Source organism: Manis javanica, chromosome 5 (assembly GCF_040802235.1).
Source record: "Manis javanica isolate MJ-LG chromosome 5, MJ_LKY, whole genome shotgun sequence".
In the NCBI taxonomy this organism is placed as follows: Eukaryota; Metazoa; Chordata; class Mammalia; order Pholidota; family Manidae; genus Manis; species Manis javanica.
In genome coordinates this window covers 163732662-163753951 of record NC_133160.1, presented here as the reverse complement: position 1 = coordinate 163753951, position 21290 = coordinate 163732662, and positions in this window count along the sequence as shown.

Here is a 21290-nt window from a genome sequence, read left to right as displayed (position 1 = left end):
ACATACAGGCAAAGATAAGGCTGCTGATTGGAGAAGGTGATGGGGTCTTTTATCTTGTATCTCACCTGTGACTTACCAGTCAGGCACAGGTGGGCTTCCTCCTCAGCAAAAGGACTGGCTATTGTGGACAGACCACAAGTGATGAGGGAGAAAAGGAGAGCCTGCTCCTCCAGAGAGAACAGGAACCTTTACTTAAGGATCCCTGTTCAAGAAACCCATGGGATGCCAGGCTGTCTTCGAGAAAAAAAAGATACTTCTTTTTTGGATAGTGGTGGTGAAGAAAGGGAAATATTTGGCTCCAGGATGGGTTAAACCAGAAGCACAGAGGAATAGAGGATAAGGATCCCTTACCATGGGTTTAAGTTAGGCAAAGACACAGGAGAGGGGAAGATGAAATAGTTCTGCCTCCAGCACAGCATATTATGAAGGGGCACAGTGCAGCTGCCAAGGTAGGCAGGGACCAGACCATGCCAGGCTGACTTACGGAGTTTATTCTGAAGATCAAGGGTGTCATGAGAGGTTTATAAGTTGGGGAGTGGCAGGGTCATATATGATGCTGGAGAACAAATTCTCATTCAGATTCCTAATGTGTGGAAGACTGAGGATGACCCCAAGCCGTTCCTGCCCCGGCATGCAAATCACTTGCATCCAAGGCAGAATACATTCTTCCCTTTCACTCCTCTTGAACCTGAACTTGGTTATTTGACTTGCTTTGACCAACAGGACATGAGTAAACATGATTCAAACAAGGTTGGAAGAGCTGGCACCTTAGGCTTTCTCCTCTCTTGCCACACTCAGAATCCTGAGACCACCAGGGAAGTGAGCCTGAACTAGCCTGCAGAAGGATGAGAGGCCATGAGCAGGACACTGAGGCACTGATGGAAACAGCATACCGATGGTCAGACACATGAGTGCGACCATCCTAGATAATCCAGCCACTGGCCAATACACCAGCTGACCACAGGTCCATGGGCATGCCCGGCAGAAACCAGCAAAGTGACTCGGACTGAAAGAGCTGCCCAGCCAACTCACAGAATAAGACTGATTAAAAAGAAAAGAAGAGAAAAAGAAAGTCTGGCTGTCAGGCACTTAGCAACAGTAACAAACTAGTTCAGAATGTGACCTGAATGTCAACTCCTCTACACTGAGACCAGTATAGTGCTGGACAGTAATAGACAAATAGAGACACTGCAAAAGTGTTCCAGAAATCAATCTCAGCATACTTAAAAAATGTACTATGTGGCAAAGGTGGTACTTCATGAAAAGTGGAAAAGGATAGGTTATTTAATAAATAGTCCTGATGTAGGTGCTTATCTTTCTGAAGAAAAATAAGGTTGGATATCTATCTCGTGCTAAATATAAAGAAAAAATGTAAAGTAAAATAAACTATTTAAATGTAAAACACAAATAATCAGGGGAGCATATACATACACAACCAAGGGGTTGGGGCCACCACAATAAACACACAAAAAGCAATAAAAATAATATTGATATAACTGACCATAAAAATTAAAAAAATATATGCATGCCAAAAGATACCATAAAGTCAGTAAAATGGGGAAAACAGGTGAAAATATACCATAAAATAAATAAAATGGGGAGATGATGGATAAAGGATCAGTATCTAACATACAGTTATCACATATTATTAAAAAATAAAACAGCGAAGTCTATATATGTATAAATTGTAGAAGAGAAAATTCAAATGGACAACAAACACATAAAAAGATGCTCAAGTTCACTCATAGACAGGGACAACAAAATGTTTGTCATATATCCATTTACTACTAAGAGTTAAGAAGTGCAATAAACTGCTGGCATGGATGGGAGGAAGGTATTCACAGACACCGCTTGTAGGCATGGTACTTACTACATCCATTTTGGAAAGAAATCTGGCAATATTATTTTAAAATTACAATACACCTTTGACCCAGGAATCTCAGTTTCAGGAATCTATCCTATAGAAATAAAGGGAGCAGTATGTGTGTAAAAGTGTGTATTGCAGCATTGTTTCATTGGGGACAAAGAATCAGAACAAAAGACATATCCATTAGTAGAATAAGATGGAATAAATTTTAGTGCATCTGCATTCTTTATGCAATACTGAGTGGTCATTAAAATGAATTCGAGCAATAACAGTTAACTTAATGGGATTTCTATTAAGTACAGACAAATAAGAAAAATAAGATGTAGAGAAATGTATATAAGATACAATGCATTTTTTTCTAAAGGAAACAATGAATCCTCAAAACCCTTTATTTATGTATTTGTGTGTGAATAGATATCTGTATGTTTATAAATGGTTATAAACGGTTACAGATGCATGGAGAAATGATGCATAAAAAATGCACTTCTCAAGTTAGCACGGGTTGAGGAAGAGAGGAAGGAACAATGTGGACAAGAAAAATGGCAGAAATTAGAAATAAAAATAGGAGAAGGAGAAAAGATGACACAATAGAGTAACATACAGGGTATAATCCCATTTGTGAAAAACATAAGTTTACCTATTAAAAAATAGAGCAAAAAATTATATACAACTTTTACATGTATTTTATATATAATAGTATTATGGAATATAATATATAATTATATACATACATAATTTATAAATATTATATATAGTCTAGTTTAAACCAAAATGGAGATGATAGAGGTAAGAAGTGTTGGACTTGGAATATACTGAAAGAGAGTCAAAAGGATTTACCTAAGGGTTTGGTGCAGTCTAGGAGAGAAAGAGGACTGATGGGTGGCTATAAGATTTTTGGGAGATGAGCCAATGGAATGATGGGCTTTCCATAAACTCAGATGGGGCAGGTACAGGTGTTTCAGGGGGGGCAGAATATTAGGAGTTCCATGTTGGACATATTAAGTGTTAAGAATCTATGATAGGGGCAAAGAATGACAATGAGCAGGCAGCAGAATGCACAAGTCTGACTTCAGGCAAAGGTCCCACCTATTAGTATAAGGGTGGGAGTCAGCAGCCTAGAGATCTCTAATGGCTTGGGACTGAATGATATCACCAAGAGACTAAGTGGGCTAGAGAACAGGTCCAAGATTAAACCCTGGATGAAAAGAACCATGATTTATGGTATATATTCATGATATGTACATGATATCTTATCAAAAACAAGTTTCAAAGCAGTATGTATAGTATGATGCTTTCTGGTTTAAAATAAACCTAACTGAACCCTTACATTACTTTATATAATATGCATACAAGAACAAGGGGAAAAATAGAATAGACATGAGCTTAGCATCACTGGCTGCGCTTTAGGGCATGGAAAGCAAAGTGCCACTATGGAGGGGATCATTAGCTTTGCCTTTAACATTTCCACGGTGTTTTCTTTTTAAACGTATTTGTTAAAACAGGCAGTTGTTATATGTCATAAAATCTCAAATAATGAACAAAAATTAAGTTTGCTTCCCACCAATATAGTGATTTCCAATTTCCTTCTAGGTGGGAGAAATAATAACACAAGTTCTCTGCAAATCTCCATGCAAATATTCAGGCTAAATTGGAAAGGTAGGAAGGCCTCTTTCTGGACTACAATTTCATGGCATATCATCTGGAGATTCTGAGGAAGGAACTGGTATTCAAAGTTGCCTAGAGAAAGAACTCAGCTCCAGGAAAAGGTTCAGCTCATTTTCTTTGGCTGTGGTTAACTGAGCTGGAGAAGAGCAGAATCCGTTCTGAACACCGGAGATGAAAACTGGGAAAGCATATCCTTACAGACAGGACGTTTCAAATGGAAAACAAGGGAATGGCAGCAAGAGAAAGACCCCACATGCTGGACTGGAGCTGGAAAAATTATTTGCATTTCTGCTGGTTTCAGGAACAATTCCTGGGTTAGAAACGGATGCCAACTGTACAAGATACTGGTTGAGACTATTGGCTCTGGACTCATACTGACTTTCTTCCAACTCTAGCTTGGCTAATTCATTGTCTCACCTGAGGAAGGTATCCGACTTCTCTGTATCTCAGTCTCCTCATAGAAAATGGTGTGATGACGGTTATGATAATGATGAGAATAATCATAGTAATGGAAATAACAACAGGGCTTGCTTCATAAGGGTGCTTTGCTTAAATAAGGCAATACCTGTATAACATCTAATTCAGTGCCTAGTATATAGCAAGCATTTAATAAATATCTGCCATTTTTCCATTATCATCACCATTATTATCTCAGTAATATCAATTTGGTTAATGTTGTGGTTGAATTGTGTCTGCCAAAACAATATTTCTATATCATATTGCCTGGCACCTGAAAATATGATCTTATTTGAAAATAGAATCTTTGCAGATGTAATCAAGTTGAGATGAAGTCATACCAGACTGAAGTGGGTCCTAATTCAATAACTGGTGTCCTTATAAGAAGAAGAAAATTTGGGCACAGACACACAGTAAGAATGTCATGGGAAGATGAAGACAGATAGGAGTGATGCAGTGATGCAACTATAAAACAAAGAACACCAAGGATTGTAGGCACCCACCAGAAGCTAGAAGAAAGGAAGGGAACAGACGCTATCCCAGAATCCCCAGAAGGGATCAACCTTGTGAACATTGATTTCAGACTTCTCACCTACAGAACTATGACAATAACTTTCTGCTGTTTAAGCCACCAAATTTGTAGTAATTTTTAATAGATGCCATACGAAATTAATTATAGCTTAAGATAGGAAAGCAAATGAAGAACTTTTCTAGCAGTAGCCCCAACATCACAGAAACCACTTTGTCTGAGGATGCTTAGTCTTATGAACTTGCATATATTGATAACTGAACATGAAAAGGAATATTTTGTCATCCCTTCTATTTAGTGGGACCTCAGATAACTTATGGACTTCATAATAGGTCAAAGAAGACAGACAGCCCCAATCTTTCCTGGGAAACAAACTCTTCAAGCACAGTAAGCATTAAATAAACATCTATGAAATCAAACAGATTGAAGTGAATACCAGTGTAGAATAGGATCTTGTTGGAACCCTAAATGACCAGTTAAAAAATTAAGCTAAAAGCCTATTTTCTTAGAATATGTAACACAAATAATAACTATTAATTTTATACTTATTTTGTGCCATTTATTATTCTAAGCATTCTGCATTTATTAACCTGTTTAATTCACATTACAACCCTACCTAATAGGATTAAAGAGTAGCTGACACCACACTTTTTCACATGAGGAAAAAGGTATTATATAAATGAATCTCAGAAAGTGCCCAATACATATGACAAATTCAGACTACCAAAGATTCATGTGCCCTTATTATGCTACAGAGTTGTTGCCAGGAAGTAGTTTTCAAATCAGGGATTATATTTCCCAGTCCTCTTCCATTTATTTTACTGGGGCCCTGTTACTCATGGGCCAATATGAACAGAAGGGATATGCATCAATTCCAGGCCAAGGAATTTAAATATATGGCAAACATCCACCATTTTCTCTTTCCCTTCTGCTTCAGTTCTGGAAGCCCAGTGATGAGTATGGCTTCCCATGCCACAAGGAGGCTGCCTCCTTCATTGGAGGCAAATCTCCGAGGAGGGATGCCCCACGAGGAACGCCAATGTTTCCAGGCCACCATGGGCTTCTTGTTTATATCACTGAACACACCTTGTTTCATTATTATTGTCTTCATTAGAATTACTATCACCTAACTTTTCACTTTTAAAAGAAAAGAATGGACAGTTGAGAATCACTGCTTTACTGAAGCCATCCTGACCAAAGAAACTTTGTGGTCTAGAAACTCACTATGATGTCTCCAATGTCTGAAGTTTAGGTCAAGAGAAAAATCTTTCTTGATGCATTTGTTCATTTTCTTTCCAGACTCCATCTAAACAAAATAGAAAAGAGACTTTTTTCCCTGCAGTGCATGGATATAACACTTTTGTTTTGTTATTTGGCCTTCAGGTTGTGACTCTACCTGTATAATTAGGATGGCACCTAGACCTGGCTGATCAAGCTCACCCAGCCCCTGTATCTCGGCAACTAACATGTCAGAAACAATTTGATACGTGTCCACATCACTGAGTGGCTAAGCAGATGAAAAACTTGTTCCTCTCAGACAGAAATTTAAGTTTATAACTTTGCAATGTTTTCTGGAAAGAGAGAAACAGAGAAATGAGTAGCTGCAGTATTGGGTACTATTTTGAAAAAGATCCCTAATAGCCAATCTCCTCTCTCCAAATTTGAACTGGTTGAAACTGATTAAGGGACATTTCCTTAACATGTCAGCAGTCTGTTTTCCCTAGGGTAATATGCTGGATACTATTTGATTTATTTTTTTCCCTAAATCTATCAAATTGTCCTTTATACACTCAAGATTTGCATCCAAGTCAAGGTGGTTGGAGAAAAGCACTTAGCACAATTCATTGCACAACTTGTGGTAAACACTCCATAAAGTATATTTCCTTTCCCTTTCGTCCTTCATCATCTGCTGTCACACATGGCTCAGCTGTGCCTCTGTAGCATGCAAGCAGTTAGAGGCAATATGTAAATGAATGAGCATCACTCTGTTGCAATAAAACTTTATTTACAAAACAAGAATTTCAAACAGCGTTTCAAAGATGAGAAAGCAAGTACAACAAACCTAAGGCATCAATGTGAGCGTCACATTCAAGGGAAAGAAGGTCATCTGACCAGGGATTGATGAGTAAGGAGCACAGCAGTGAGAGAAGAGGTCCCAGAGATGTCAGAGGCCAGACCAGGCAGGACACAGTAGACAACAATTTAGATTTAGTCTCTGTGCTTCTGATGGATTAGATGTGCAGTGAGAGAAAGAGAAATCAAGGAAAATTACTAAATATTTTACTTAAGAGACAAGGTCACCCATAGAGGGAGACTGGGAAAGTTTGGAGAACAGAACTCAAAAATTCTATTTCGGCCAGTATGTGATTTGCAAACTATTCTCCCTACAAAAAGTTGAAATGATAATTAGTAACCTATTTGTTCAGTCTGAAACTCTGGTTCTCATAATTCCCATAATTCTATATCATGGTTTGGTGCCTTGGAAGGAGGGTACTGTAGTGTAGACAGAAGCAGGTTGAAATGCCAACTTTCACACTGTTCAGCTGTGTGAATGAGAGACGCCATCCTCTCCGAGTCTCTGTTTTCTCATGTGGGAAATAAGTCTATTATTATCTACCTCACAGAGTTGTTTTGAAGAAAAGTTCTCAATGAAGGATCTGGCATTAAGTATGCTCTCCATAAAAGTTGTTTCTCTTCCTTCTCATTTATTTATTCATTTAGTCAATATTTATTGTATCTTATGTCAAGTATGTGTCAGATACTGTTCCAAGGACTGAGATAAAAATGTGAGCAAGACCAATAATCTCAGCCCTCATGAGCCACACATATATACTGATGCAATATATATGGATATGGATGCATATAGGAACAGATCAGTTATTCTCAAACAGGAGTGATTTTGCCCCTAAGAAGACATTTGAAAATGTCTGGATATATTTTTGTTTGTTATGATACGGGAAGTTGCTACCTGCATCTAGTGGGTAGAGGTTAGGAATGCTGTCAAACTTGCTAAAATGCACAAGTCAGCCTCACCCACAACAAAGAATTATTCATCCCAAAATGCCAATAGCATGTTGAGAAACCCTATATAGGGACGTGTGTGTGCGCGCACTGGGGGGTGGGGGTGGGAAACCTATGAAGAAGAGTACAGGGAGGGAAGTGACAGAGCGTTCGAGAGTTCCACTTGAAGAGGTGAGCCGTGAGCAAAATCAAAGCTTTGTCTTGGTAATATCTGAAAAAACAAAATAATGTCCCCAATAAAATGACTGGAACTTATAACTGACCATGAGCACAATTTTAAAAAAAAACTTGAATCCAGTCATAAATGTGAATTTCAAGTCAGCTATTCATTTTGCTTTAATCTTCAAGGCTTTATGCACTTTCCTATTTTCTCATATTATGAGCTATGATGAGAAAGACAGTTTTGAAGTTGAAAAGACTTAGGACCAAATCCTGGATTTATATTCATTATATAACCTTGAGCAATCTCAATATCTTGTAGCCCTGGTTTCTTTACCTGTAAAATAAGGTTGATAATAGATAATACATAAAACAGAGTTGTTCGGAAGCCTAAATGAAAGATTCCATTTAAAATGCCTATATTAGTGTCTGACACACAATAGGAATTCAATAAACAACCAGCCTTCCTACCCAGTTGTCTTGGGAATGGGAGTGGCGAGAGGGATGATACAATGACCCCTGGCTTTTTCTATCTGTTCATTACCATCAGCAAGTCAGTGACTAAAAATCCCAGACTCATTTATGAATTTAATGTCTTTCCCTCTTCTCTAGCATTCTCTGTGTGAATCAGTTCCAGTTATATGGATGTAGTCTTTTTGGTAGAAGTGGATGAGTTTAGTATATACCAGTTTATAAGCGAACGGAGGGAGCTGTCCAGCAGTAAAGCAGTACCAGATTATACAAATGAAGCTAATTCTCTCCTTGACATTAGGGGAGTACATCTTATAGCAATACAACAGATGAAGAGAACCTCAAGGGAAAACGAAGATAAATGAACTTTAGGGAAGACTTTCATGTAAGGGAGACTACCCATCCAGTTGCCAGAGAAAGAAATTTCTCAAAAGCCTGAAGAATGGAGGCAGTCGGCAAAATCAGATGTGTGGTAGGATAGTGAGGACAAAATAAATCTGGTAATTGTAAGGGCACTGTCAACTCATTAATTTAGTAGAGTTGGGTGACTGGAATCCAGATCACAGGTGGATCCATTGGAACATAATAACATGGTGGTAGTTTACATACAGGATATTCTCAAGCTGCTCATAGCAAATGTAAGAATGTAATCCTAAAAAGGAAGTAGGAATGGTAACCTAGTGCAGAGGTAAAAATATTAATTTCGGCAAACAGTAGAGGAGAAGCAATGAAAGAGAAGCTTTGTAAAGATATGGAATAGATATGAAAGACAGTAACAAACAAATAAACAACAACAACAAAAGAAAACCTCTTACCATATCTCACCAATATTTCCAGTGAGGCAGGAGTTGAGACAATGGTGAGAGAGTAGGTAAATAATTTAGATGACAATGAAAAAGGTTTGCAAGTGTTATTTACAGAATACAGAAGATCTCTTTAGAGGCAAATCCTAACTTGAGGTTAAATGGAATCAACTCGTCATGAACTTAACTACCACACTTGTGTGACTATCTTCAATGACAGTGGATGGCATGGAGCAGAGTAAAACCAGTAGACTGGACAGTGGATGACCCATGTCAGCATCTTGGGATGACAACAGTGAAGAAGATAAAAGTTGGAAGGTAAAACCTCAGGATGGCAGCAGGATGCAGGGTTGGTCTATACATTGCTGTTCAGTGTGGCTGAGAAGATGTGGGGGAAGAAAAGGAATAGGGGGAGCAGTTATTCTTTCAATTGTTCATCAAGCATGTACACCTAGTACATAGGGCGGTAGGTGAGACTTTGGGGAGACAACTATGGCAGAACACAGCCTTGGCTTTTAGGGATCTTGCCATCCAGTGGGTGAAAGAACTAGTCATCACCTCGCAAGTTTTAGAAAGCATCCAATTCCAAGGGAAAGAAAGCCAGTGAAATTACTTTAAACTCAGTAGGGAATTTTTTATAAGGACAAAGATGTATCTCATAGAACCAAAGGTCAGGGAGTACAAATACTTTTCAGCAGGGGCTAGAAACAGGAATAGGAAAGACCCAAGGAAGAGGAATAGGAAAGCTCTACCTCCTCAGTTCCTATTTTTATTGAATCTTATCATTTTTCATTCCTTTCAGTCATCTTTATCTACAGTCTATTTTTCTCTACTCTCCTATATATTTTTTCACATCAATGCTTTAGCACCTCCTAGTTAAGAATCCAACCAAAAGAGACTAGTGCCATGATATACTGATATTAAATTCTAGGGAGAAAACAAGATTGGATCAGCTCTATCAAGGGTATTGATTCCCCATGGATCAGATGTCCACCCTTCAGTCAATCAGCTATAGTCAAGGGCTACAGGGTTACTCATTCAAGATGTAAGGGGTTGTGAATGGGCAAGAGACTCGAGAGGAAGAAAAAAAGTGCTCAAGAAGTCAGTCTCAGAAGGGAAATTTTGGTGGATCTTTTAGCTGGTTTCACTTCAAAGCAGTGGGTGCGTGAAGTAAACAATTACACCTACTATTTATTGTACTATGTGGCAGGAAATGTGTTTTAGTGGGATGAGGGGGCTTAGCCTGACTTTCCTGAAATTAGGGACTGAATCAAAGGCTTGTACACAGGTTGCTTGTTTAGGAAGGTGATCCCAGGGAGGATGAGTGAGGGTTGGAGACATGAAACAAAGGAGGAAAGCCAATTGGTCATTAGTGTTGAGACTTTCTGAAGATATTTATGAAATATTTCTCAAAACTGTTTTGTGCAGGGGATAGGTGGGTACAGAATTTATGGGTCAGATCAAGGAAGACTCCATAGTTACTTCTTTCCCTGTGCTTCCAGATATCTGTGAAGTGCATCCCAATCTTCAGTGCCAGGGAATCTCCAGGGAAGGAAGTAAGAGGTACTCAGTACAGGTTTAGGTGAGCTGCTGCCAGGTTGCACCTAGTGAAAGAGGTCCAACTTCCATGAAACTGATCACTACAGCAGTGGCTGCATAAAAGTAGTACACAAGGCCATCAAGTGCTTTCCATGAATAATGCATCAGCATGGGACATAAAGGTAAGAGAGACAGCTGTAACAGGAACCCAAAAGGGAAGGGGGAAAATATTTACCTGGCCTGCATTTCTTGCCATGCACAGAAATATAATATGCAGAACCATATTAATTTCCCCAGTAGCTCTAAGGTTTCAATATTCATGTCTCTTATTAAATATAAAGAAAGGTTCAGGTTAGTAAATAATGTGTACAAGGTCATATGACTAGTATTAAAATCCAAGTCTACTCTTCTATACACACTTTTTCTTCAAAACTTTATTACATACAGTTCTACTCTTCAAGAAGCTTGCAGTTTAAGGGAAAGGAATAAAACATATAAACACTAGTGATCAGGATACCATGTGGAATCATCTGACCACTGAGCAAGAGAAAGCCAATAATTGGACTTTGAATTCCAAGGATTGGGTAGAGATGCTCCAAAATATTGATTATGCCATGCCATTAGATGACTTTAGGAAACCTAGGATAAAAAACCAATAGGTGAATACTTTAAAAATTTTTTTTGGCTACCATGCAACACAGCATTTATTAACATTTTGAACAGGTTCTGCTAATAGGAATAATAGAAGGGGGAGTGGGAAGGAACCACATATTCACTTGACGGGCCCCATTAAATTGCTGCCAGGCTGGAGATGTTGGCAGTGTATCAGGTTAGGACTCTGGAGGCAGTGAGCACAGCAGAATTAAGATGGAGAGTTTTACCTCTATAAATGGGGGAAATTAGTTATTTACGAGGTTAAGATTTGCTTGCGGGGACTCTCTGTTTTCAAACAGAAATTTAGTATTTGTTACATACTTTGCATATTAATGAAATAGCTTCTTACAAAGTTGTCTTTGAGGACACATAAATGAGGACTATCGGGGCTGCCCAGTGCTGTAACTCTTGGTGGTTTTCCAAATGGAGTCCTGTTCAAGCAGCATGAATCATGATAAAGTGCAGAGAAGCTAAGCCATAGGCAGAGCCCACAGTTGAGAGTAGAGAATATAGTCCTGCCATGGCTTTCTCCATGTGGCTTTCTTCAGTAAGAGCAGCTGGCAAGGAGAAAAGTAGAACGTGGTATATTTGATAGTGGACGTTAGGCGAGATGTTGGAAGGGTGGGGTGAAGAAGCCAACCTGAGTCTTTGTGGTCACACACAGTCTCATCACTAGGTGGTGAGACCTTTTGGTCAAACACACTGATCCCTCTTCACTTCCCCTAACCACAGCCATTCACACACACATGCATGCACGACACATTTAAATAAGAATCTGGGGGGAGGGGAGGAGGAATAGGAAACCAGAACACTTAGGAGATGAAAATTCCCAGTTGTCAGTCAATTCTTGTTCCTGAGACAATTTGTTTAGGCTAAACAATGATAGCTTCTACTTATTCAGTGCTGATGATGGACCAGACTCCCTCACACTTAATGTTCAAAACAACTCTTCAGTGTGAGTATTTATTATGCTCATTTCACAGATGAGGAAGCTTCAGTTCAGGCAGATTAAATAACTTGCCCAGAGTCCTCAGCTAGTGAATGATGAGACTGAGATTTTATTCCATTTCTTCCTGATTGAGAGCTCAGATCTTCCCAGCATACACATCTGCAGACCCTACCTTAAGATTCTTTTACTGAGGAGGTATTTAATTGATTACCCATCCTATCTGTTCTGTTTCACTAGACAAAAGTAAAAATCACTACCCTCAATCCTAACACTGGATCAAGACTAAAAAGTGACAGATTTTTGTACATTTCCCATCTAGTTTTTACTTCCTTGTATTTTTATGTACTTTTTGGATACCATTAAATGATCATTAAATGATTTTTTGAATGACGGACCATGGTACTACTGCCCTAAATTTTTCATTAATTTATTCAAGAGTTATTATATTGAGCATTGCACCAGAAACTTAACAGCAAATTAGAAATAGTGTGCTAAATATCACATTGACAGTGATACTGTGAGAGTACAAAAATCTTTGCCAAAACAAAATAACACATCCTAAATGAGTTGGGAAGATTCTTGGACTTGGCAAATGAAAGGAAGGAATTATCATCTGAAATGGGAAGGTGGCAGAGTAGATCAAGTTTTGATGGTGGGTGTATGTAGGGAGATAATTGGCATGTTGAGTTTGAGCTATTAGACTTGCAAATAGAGTTGTGAAATCAAGAGCTGAACATAGGATCTGGAGTTTAGGTGAGGTTTGACTCTTCAGCATATAGATGGTGTTTAAAGCCTGATATTGGGTGGGATTATCAAGGGAACAAATTTGTAAGGAATGAGAAGAAAAACAAATGCTGAGCCTGGAACAGCCCCAGATGAAGAGGCCATGAGGACAAGGCACAAATAAAGGAAACTGAGAAAGAACCACCAGTAAAGTAGGAAGAAAATTTTGAGGCTTTAGCATCAGGGACCATAAAGAAAGTATATCAGCGAGAAGTGCATCACTTGCATCAGGTGCTGCTGATAAATCAACTAAGACAAAAATTGAGAACAGACCACCAGATTTAGCAATTTGGAGGTCAGAAGTTTCCTTGAAGTGAGAAGTTTCCATAGAGCAGTGGGAAGAAAATCTGCTTAAAGTGGCTTTAAAGGAAGAGCACAAAAATTGGAAACATTGAAAATAGCTCTTTCAAGATTTGCTACAAAGGGGAACATAGAAATGGGGTGAAGACTCCCAGGAGAATTAGAGTGAAGTAATTGTGCATGCTGATTGGATAGATCCAGTAGAGAAGAACATTCATTGAGGACGTAACACAGGGGCGAAGAATTGGTAAAGCAAGGTCATTGATAGGAGATGTGTATATAGGAGTATGATGTGAGTTTTTCATTTGTCATATTAAACATGGAGAAGGAAACTAGTTTATTTGGCACCCACTACATGCTAGGTAGGCACCATGAAAAATACTTTGCATTCACTATTCTATACAGTTTTTTGAACAGCTCTTTTAGACTGTCCTCAAGGCCCATAAGGATTGAATATCTTGAATAGCAGAGCCGGGGCTTGAATCTTCACCTTAGCCCAAGAACCATTCTCTTATCAGGACACATGCTACTTCGTCTGAGGAGGAAAAGAAGCAAACAAAATGGAGCTTCTAGCACGTGTAAATGATGGGGAAAATTAGGAGTCAGGAAACCAAATAGGAGGCTGGTTTAATCATCAGCATGAGCAGTGGTGACCATAACGGTCCTAAGAGCTTGGCAGTGGGCAGGAGAACTGAGGCCCAACCCAAACACCTCTCTGAGGAGGATTCCCCCGGGCCTGGGCTGCTGAGAGGCGAGGAGAGGCACTGGAGTGAGAAGAAGCATAGGGGAGGGCAGGGGAGGAGCCCCAAATATCTTCTGGCTTCCCCTGTGGGTATATGGTGACCTCTGGGCTGATGAGGTTAGGAGAGGGAGTTCTCAAAGAAGAAAAGAATTAACATGGAGGCCTAATGGTTTTGCCTTTCTCCTTTCTTTTTTTGCCTGTCACTCACTCCCTAATGCCACCTCCCACCTTCACCCCTCACTCACTGAGCAAACAAAGGTCAATTCCTGACAGAAGGATCACCTTGGACAAAGAAGAGTGGTTATAGGAAAAAAGCAATATGAGGGCGGAGAAAGAGAGGCCCTATGAATTGGGTAGAGAAGAGGAAAGGGAAGGTTGTTTCATGTAGTCATTGTTGATATTTACTGACCACTTATATACATGGCAGATGTGCGCACATGTGTGTGTGTGTGTGTGGTGTGAGTTGTGGCAAGGAGGTACCACGTTTAATTATCACAACATCCAATGAAGTAGGTGCTTTCATAAGATCCATGTTACATTTTGGAACAATGTAGTAAAATAGCCACCCGATTGATATCCACACTCTAATCCCTGGAACATGTGAAAGTTGCTTTATGTGGCAAATATGGGTTTTTTACAGATGATTAAATTAAAGATCTTTACTACACAGAGAGGAGAATGCATGTGAAAATGGAGCAGAGAGAGATTTGAAGACGTTGGTCCTGAAGAAGAGAAAGATGCAACCACAAGCCCAGTGATGCCAGCGGCCACCGCAGCTGCAAGAAGCAAGGAATGCACTCCCCCTTGGAGCATCTGGGGGGACGTGGCCTGCTGACACCTTGATCCTGGACTCTGAAATACTGATGTAATATTCTGACCTCCAGAACTGTGAAAGAAAAGATTTCAGTTGTTTTAAAAGACAAAGTTCATGGTAATTTGTTCTAACAGTCATAGGAAACTAATACAGACACCAAGGGTCTGAGAGTTTAGGTAAATGGTGCATTAAATGGCCAGGCCCTCTTACTGCCAGGCAGTTTGATTTAAGTGGCTTTAAGAACTCTGTGACTGTCCCTCTCAGTAACGGGTCTCCTTTAAATGTTTGAAAAGATAAGAGCAAATACCGGAATTCCTGTTCATTTTAGGTCTTGAACAGCAATGCCACTCTGCCACTGACCTTCAGGGTCTTAATTGATAAGTATTTTAGTAGGAACACAATGAAGACAGTGAATTATTAAAGTAAGTTTTTAACAACTACCTTGGAACATCTCTGGATAGGGTCTCTGGGAGGCCAGTGAATAATGCCTGTGGGGTTGGAGCCTTCTAATTTGCAGTCTTGTACTTCCAGCCAGCCTCCAGGGGAGGCAAGTCTACTCCCAGGGCTGTTGTCTGTCTCACCTTTCACCAAAGAGCAGATGGAACCTTGCCTTCACAGAGGGGAGGGGTTTCAACCTTTCTGCCAGCCCTTCACAGCTCCTTGTGCATTTTCTGTGGGCATTTCCCAGTGACTGAAGGAACTATGTTTCTGGCATGAAAAATACTTGGCAAAAAATTAAGTTTCTTCATTCTCCCTCCTTTCCTGAATTGGGATCCCTCTTCACTTATGCTTTTGAATAAAACTGTTTCGTATTTCCATGAAAAATCTCATCTGAACAATTGCAGAGTCTCAGGACTAAGAGTCTAGTCCATCTGTGCTCCTCAGCACCATGGACAGTCCCTCATCCAGTGGAGGGTGAAGCCTGCCTACTGGGTTTTATGCCTGCTTACTCCATTTCCTGCTACACACTCTTTTATGCACACACATTTTATTCCAGTCACAGGATTGCCTCACCTCCTCCTGTGCATATGATACTCTTTCTTCCCAAAAGAACCTTTTCTGCACCATCTAAGATATGCACAGCACTCCATCCTCTTTGGCTTGACTTCATCATACTCTCAATGGTCACTGCTGCCACTTCCTCTAGGAAACCCTTCTGGAGCAACCACCCACTAGATTTCTGGACACTTCTGACCTGTACATATCCTTGTCATGGCTTGTAATATTGAACAATATAATCATCTATTTCATTGTCTATGAGCTCCACAGGCAAGCATGTTATCTCATTTACTCATTTAATTTTATCCAGAATCATAGCACATCATAGGGGTTCACTAGAATTTGTAAATGATTGGATGTGTGTATGAACAAATGAATGTGTGACTTCAGGTCTGCTGTGTCTGCACTCTTTGTTCCTCAGCAGAGAGTCTAATGTGGAGAAATGTATCCTACTCTTTCTTGTCTTTCACAAAGCCTTGCCCAGAGCACGTACTCTATACTGTAATGTTGATTCATTCCCACCAAAAATCAATTTTGATTGAAGAAATTTCAGATGTTTCTGATCATATCAACTTTAGGTCTTTGAGTTCTAAAAACCTAGACCCAGAATCCATTTTCAAATCACTTACAATACCCTCCCCCCAAAAAATCCTCTAACATACTGTATTACTCACTGTTTTCTAACAGGACATACACTTGACTCTCTCTGTCTTTTTGTCCATGCTATCGTCTCTACTTAGGAATCCATTTGCATAGTCTTGGACTTCCCCCTTCTGTCCAGCTAGAAAATACTTTCCTGCTCCAAGTTCCAGCTTTAATATCTTCCTTGCCAGCCAGACTTCTATTGGATTTTTCATCCACTCCTATAATAGTTTATATAATTAAACCAACCTAGTTGTTTAAGTGTTGGTCCAAGTATGCTGTGAAATTCTTGAGAACAGAACAGTATCTTGTTGAACTATATTCCAATGCCTAAGGCTTATTCTAGAGCCCAGAACATTGAAATGTTCAACAAGAGTCAGGAATGAATTGGGATACCCAGCTTGCCCAAACCAGAGCCACGGAGGTCACCCCAAAGAACAACAAATTAAATTCTGTACTTTCAGAGCCACTTTCCTAAGAAAGTATCTGAAACACATAAAAGGCAAATGGCCAAGCCCAATAGCATTGTGTAAGTTAGTGGGGTAGCCAGAACAAGAACTGAAGCCCCCCTACACCCCCAAACCCCTCCAACACCTCTTCCACCTGCCAGCCTTGAAAAGATACAGCTCCGTCTTCTACCATCTTCCTTTATTATTAGGGCTGGCAGGGTCTGGTTGCCTCAGAGTCCTCCCACTTTTTTGACTCCCAGAAGCAAGCAGCTCCTTGCCCCAGCCAGACGTGTCCTCTCTGGGGAAGCTGCAGACAAACGTGATTAGCTCCCTCTCAGTAGCCTATGAAATGCAAATGTGTTTCACTCTTATAGCTGTGACATCCATTGTCTGCCTCTGTGCAGGGGCTGATAATGCCAATTAAATGCCAAGGCTCACTAACAGGTGTGCTGATTGCCTCTGTAAAATGATTTACTGGAGCAACACTCCAAGTGTAAAGTAGACAGGAAAGATCATTCTGCCTCCCCGTGATCCTCATCTCGGTTATTTATTAGCTTTTACATTTGGTCTTGGATGCCGAAAATTAACTTCTCTCCCTAAAAACAAAATCAGAATCATACTTTTTATGTGAAAGCTAAACTAGCAACATTTCTGGTATTCCCCCTCCCCCTCACTGCTTCACCACCACAGTACTGATCCTGAGGTCTTTCTCCTAGTCCCCTCCTCCAAATAAAACACCCAGCTTCTGGGGTGACCTTCCTACTCAAAAGCCTTCAATGACTTCCCATTGTCTGTTCAATCAAGTACATATTCTTCCAATGGGCATTCAAAATCTTCTATTGGCCCTGTCCTATTTTTACAAAATAGTCTCCCACTCCACAACAGCCTGCCATGAACCTTGTGCTCTACTTTTCATGTCTGCTTCCTTGAGCAAACTGCTGTCTGAAATGTCTTTCTTATGACCCCAGTCCAGTGAAGTAATATTTCCTCCAGAGCCACCTCTGCCTTTAAGAATCACCTTAATCAGAACTTCTTTCTCTTTCCCCACAATCCCAAAGTTACTGCTGTAAAATTACCGGTTTTTGAGCATTTGCTGCACATGCCAGACACATGCCAACTGCTTTGTGTAACTTCATTTCATCTTCACAAAATGAAATATTATCATTCTCATTTTACAGATGTGGAAACTGAGTCTCTGAGGGATAAAGTGACTTGCCCAAAGTCAGAGTTAATAAGAGGCAGAGCCTCATATTAAGCCAAGATATGGAGCAATTCAGATGCACAGGCTCTGATTCTGTACAGTATGTGCTGATATCCTGGATAGAATATTACTGATTTTCATGCACATGACAATTACTTCTGTGACTATTCCTATTATCAAGTTATGAATCCTGAGAGAAGAGGGAACATGCCATTCACCTGTGTATGTCTCTTACTCTAAATCAGAAGAGCAGAAATAGATAGAAATAGATGTTGCTGCAATATTTAGAAGCAATTCAATCTGTCCTGGGAAGAACATGTCTGTCCCTGTATCCACCTCTCACTTCAAGAGCATCTATAAACATGCTACATGAACATGTGGATTTAAATCCTCCTGGCATATAGGCTGGGGTCAGTGGTCATATCTCTAAGGTCTATGGCTGGGAGCCACAAGGGCGATTCACTTAATTTTACACACTGTGAAATCAAATGGTATCACCCCAGACTCATTAGAGCACTGTATTGCCATCATCTTTGGTTTCTGCCCTCTGCTAGCCCAACACCCTACTCAGAGAAAAACTTTGCCCATCCCTGTTGCCTCCTCAGGTCTGACTTCCCTCCCTCGAGTCCATGGTCATGATGCAAGTCCCTGCTGCTCTCAGATGGGGCTTCAGAGAGGCCTGACAAAAGACAATTTTCATTTCAAAGCTCAAACATGAAAAGAGCTCCCTTGCTGAGAAAATGAATCCACTGTTTTCTTGTTAAATCAAGCTCTGTTGAAGGGAAGCTAGAATGAAACTGGCAGAGGGATTGGAAAGTGGGGAAGTGGAAACCAAAACTTTGATAGCTTTTCTTTTTCCATTTTCAGTTTTTCGGCTAAGCTTACTTAACTTGGCTGAATAAACAAACTATGTTTTCCTAAGATGCACTGAGAAGGGTGAATAGTGGGGAGGGCTTGTTTAATGATAAGGTCTCAGTCTGTGGCCCTTGATCTATTTAAATGGATAATTAAACTGCTTAATCCAGCACTGAGAGAGCTGTAGTAGTTGAGATTTCATTTGTAAAAAGGTAGAAGTTCAGCTTCCTGGAGCCCATATCCATGAAGCAGCAGTCTCTTTACTACATCGAGAAAACTACAAAAGAAAAAAAAAGGCAGGAAGGTCTTCACAGTGGGCAAGATGCAATTCTACCTTCCTTGAATTTATCAGTGTGCTTTGGGTCTAAGCCGTTTCTTCTACAATAGACTGCAGTAATTCTAGTGGTTGAATGATTAGTAAAACTCAGTTACTTAGTTCCCTGGAAGAAAACAATCTTTTGTTTCTCTGGGAATATCTGTGTCTTCAGATGGTTTTAAGAGAACCCTGAATAGTGAGAAGAAAGGAAGAAGACCGGGAGAGAAGGGGACAACTGCCAGACAGATTGTGCAGCTGGTCACCACAATGCCACAGCTAGAGAGTAGCTTTCCCTTCACAGATGATCTCTCAGACTCTGCCCACATGTGTGAGCTCTGTGATTTTGAGGACACACACTAGTAACCCTCAGATAAACAGCAACAAACCTCATCCACTATGATTTGACTCTTTTCCATGGTATTAGTAACAGGAGACCTTTAGGGCCTCAGGACTCTGGAGCATGCAATTGCTTCAGATGTTTCTTGTACAGCCCCCTTTGGCCATCTACCCCTTCTTTCTTCTTGATGCCTGAATCCATTCCTTCAGAGCTGTGGGAGAGATATAAGAGCACGTGCATGCACACACACATGCACAGGTCGGTGTGGGTTGGACTCCGGCTGAGGCTGGGACAGAGCTAGCAGTAAAGCCCCAGCACCTGATGCAGTTAACTGGGATTGCAGATGGGACCACAGAGAAACTTAACAGTCCATTAGCTCCCCAATTCTATATTACTTCCCTCAATTCTTAACCCCTAGTCCTAAATGTTAAAATATTCTGGTAACTGCAAAGAAGAACAAGAGAACGCCAGTAGGACCTCCTTCCCCTGAGAGTCAAGGGAGGGCTTGCTTCCTCTTTGTTCTGCACCATGTTGAAGTTGACAGTCTGCAAACTGGAAAAGGATTCTCACCAGAATCCAACCATTCTGCCACCTTAATTTGGACTTCCAGCCTCTCAAATTGTGAGAAATAAATTTCTCATTTTTATAAACAATCCAGTTGATGGTATTTTGTTATAGCAGCCTAAGAGAAGACACTGCTAAAATAGAAGATTCGGATAGGAACAAGAATCTTATAATATTCAAAACATCCATAATACAATCCAAATTATTCATATACCAAGAAACAGAAAAATCTCAACTTCAGTGAGAAAAGACAATGAACATATATCAATACCAAGATAACACAGATGTTGGAATTGTCATGTGAAGATTTAAAGGCAGCTATAATAAAAGTGCTCTAATGAGTAATTACAAACACTCTTGAAACAACAACAATAAATCTTAAATACACAGAAGATATAAATAAGAATCAAATGAAATTTTAGTTCTGAAAAATAAAATAACTGGAATAGAGTTAAAGTGCCTGAGTTTGATGCAGCTACTTAATAACTGTGATTCTGTTAAAATGACAGCCTATTAGAATTCTAGCTTTATGGATTCCCCTCTCAGAGTTTGGGTTTAAGTCCTGCAAAAAATGAGAATAAAGCATAAAGTCTCTTAGAGCTGCTGAATTAAATGTTATCAAATAACCGTTTTAAAATGTATTATCAATTGTTATGCAACAAACTTCTACCTAAATTTTGTGGATTAAAACAATAAAAACATTTTCTTTGCTCATGAATCTGAAATCTTGCAAAGGCTTGACAGAGATAGACTGGTCTCTGCTCCATTTGGCTTCAGCTGGAGTGACCAGAAGATTAGGAACTGAAATCATTTGAAAGATCACTCATGCACGTGGGTGGTTAGCAGTTGGGCTGGGAAGACTCAAGTGCGTGAGAGCTGGGACTCTGTAGTTCCTGCATATACTTTCTCCAGCACAGCAGTTTCAGAGCAGATGGACTTTTTATGTATGAGTTCAAGACTCTCAAGTTGTATGTCCCAGGAAAGACAAATGAAAGCTGCCTCATCTTTTATGATTTAGCCTCAGAAATCGTGGAGCACACATCTGCTATAGTGCCAGGCACACTCAGATTCAAGAAGTGGGATTCTAACCTCCATTTATGGGTGTAAGAATATCAAAAAAGCATTATATGAGGAGCATATGAGATGGGATATAGTGGTGTGGCCACCTTGGAAAA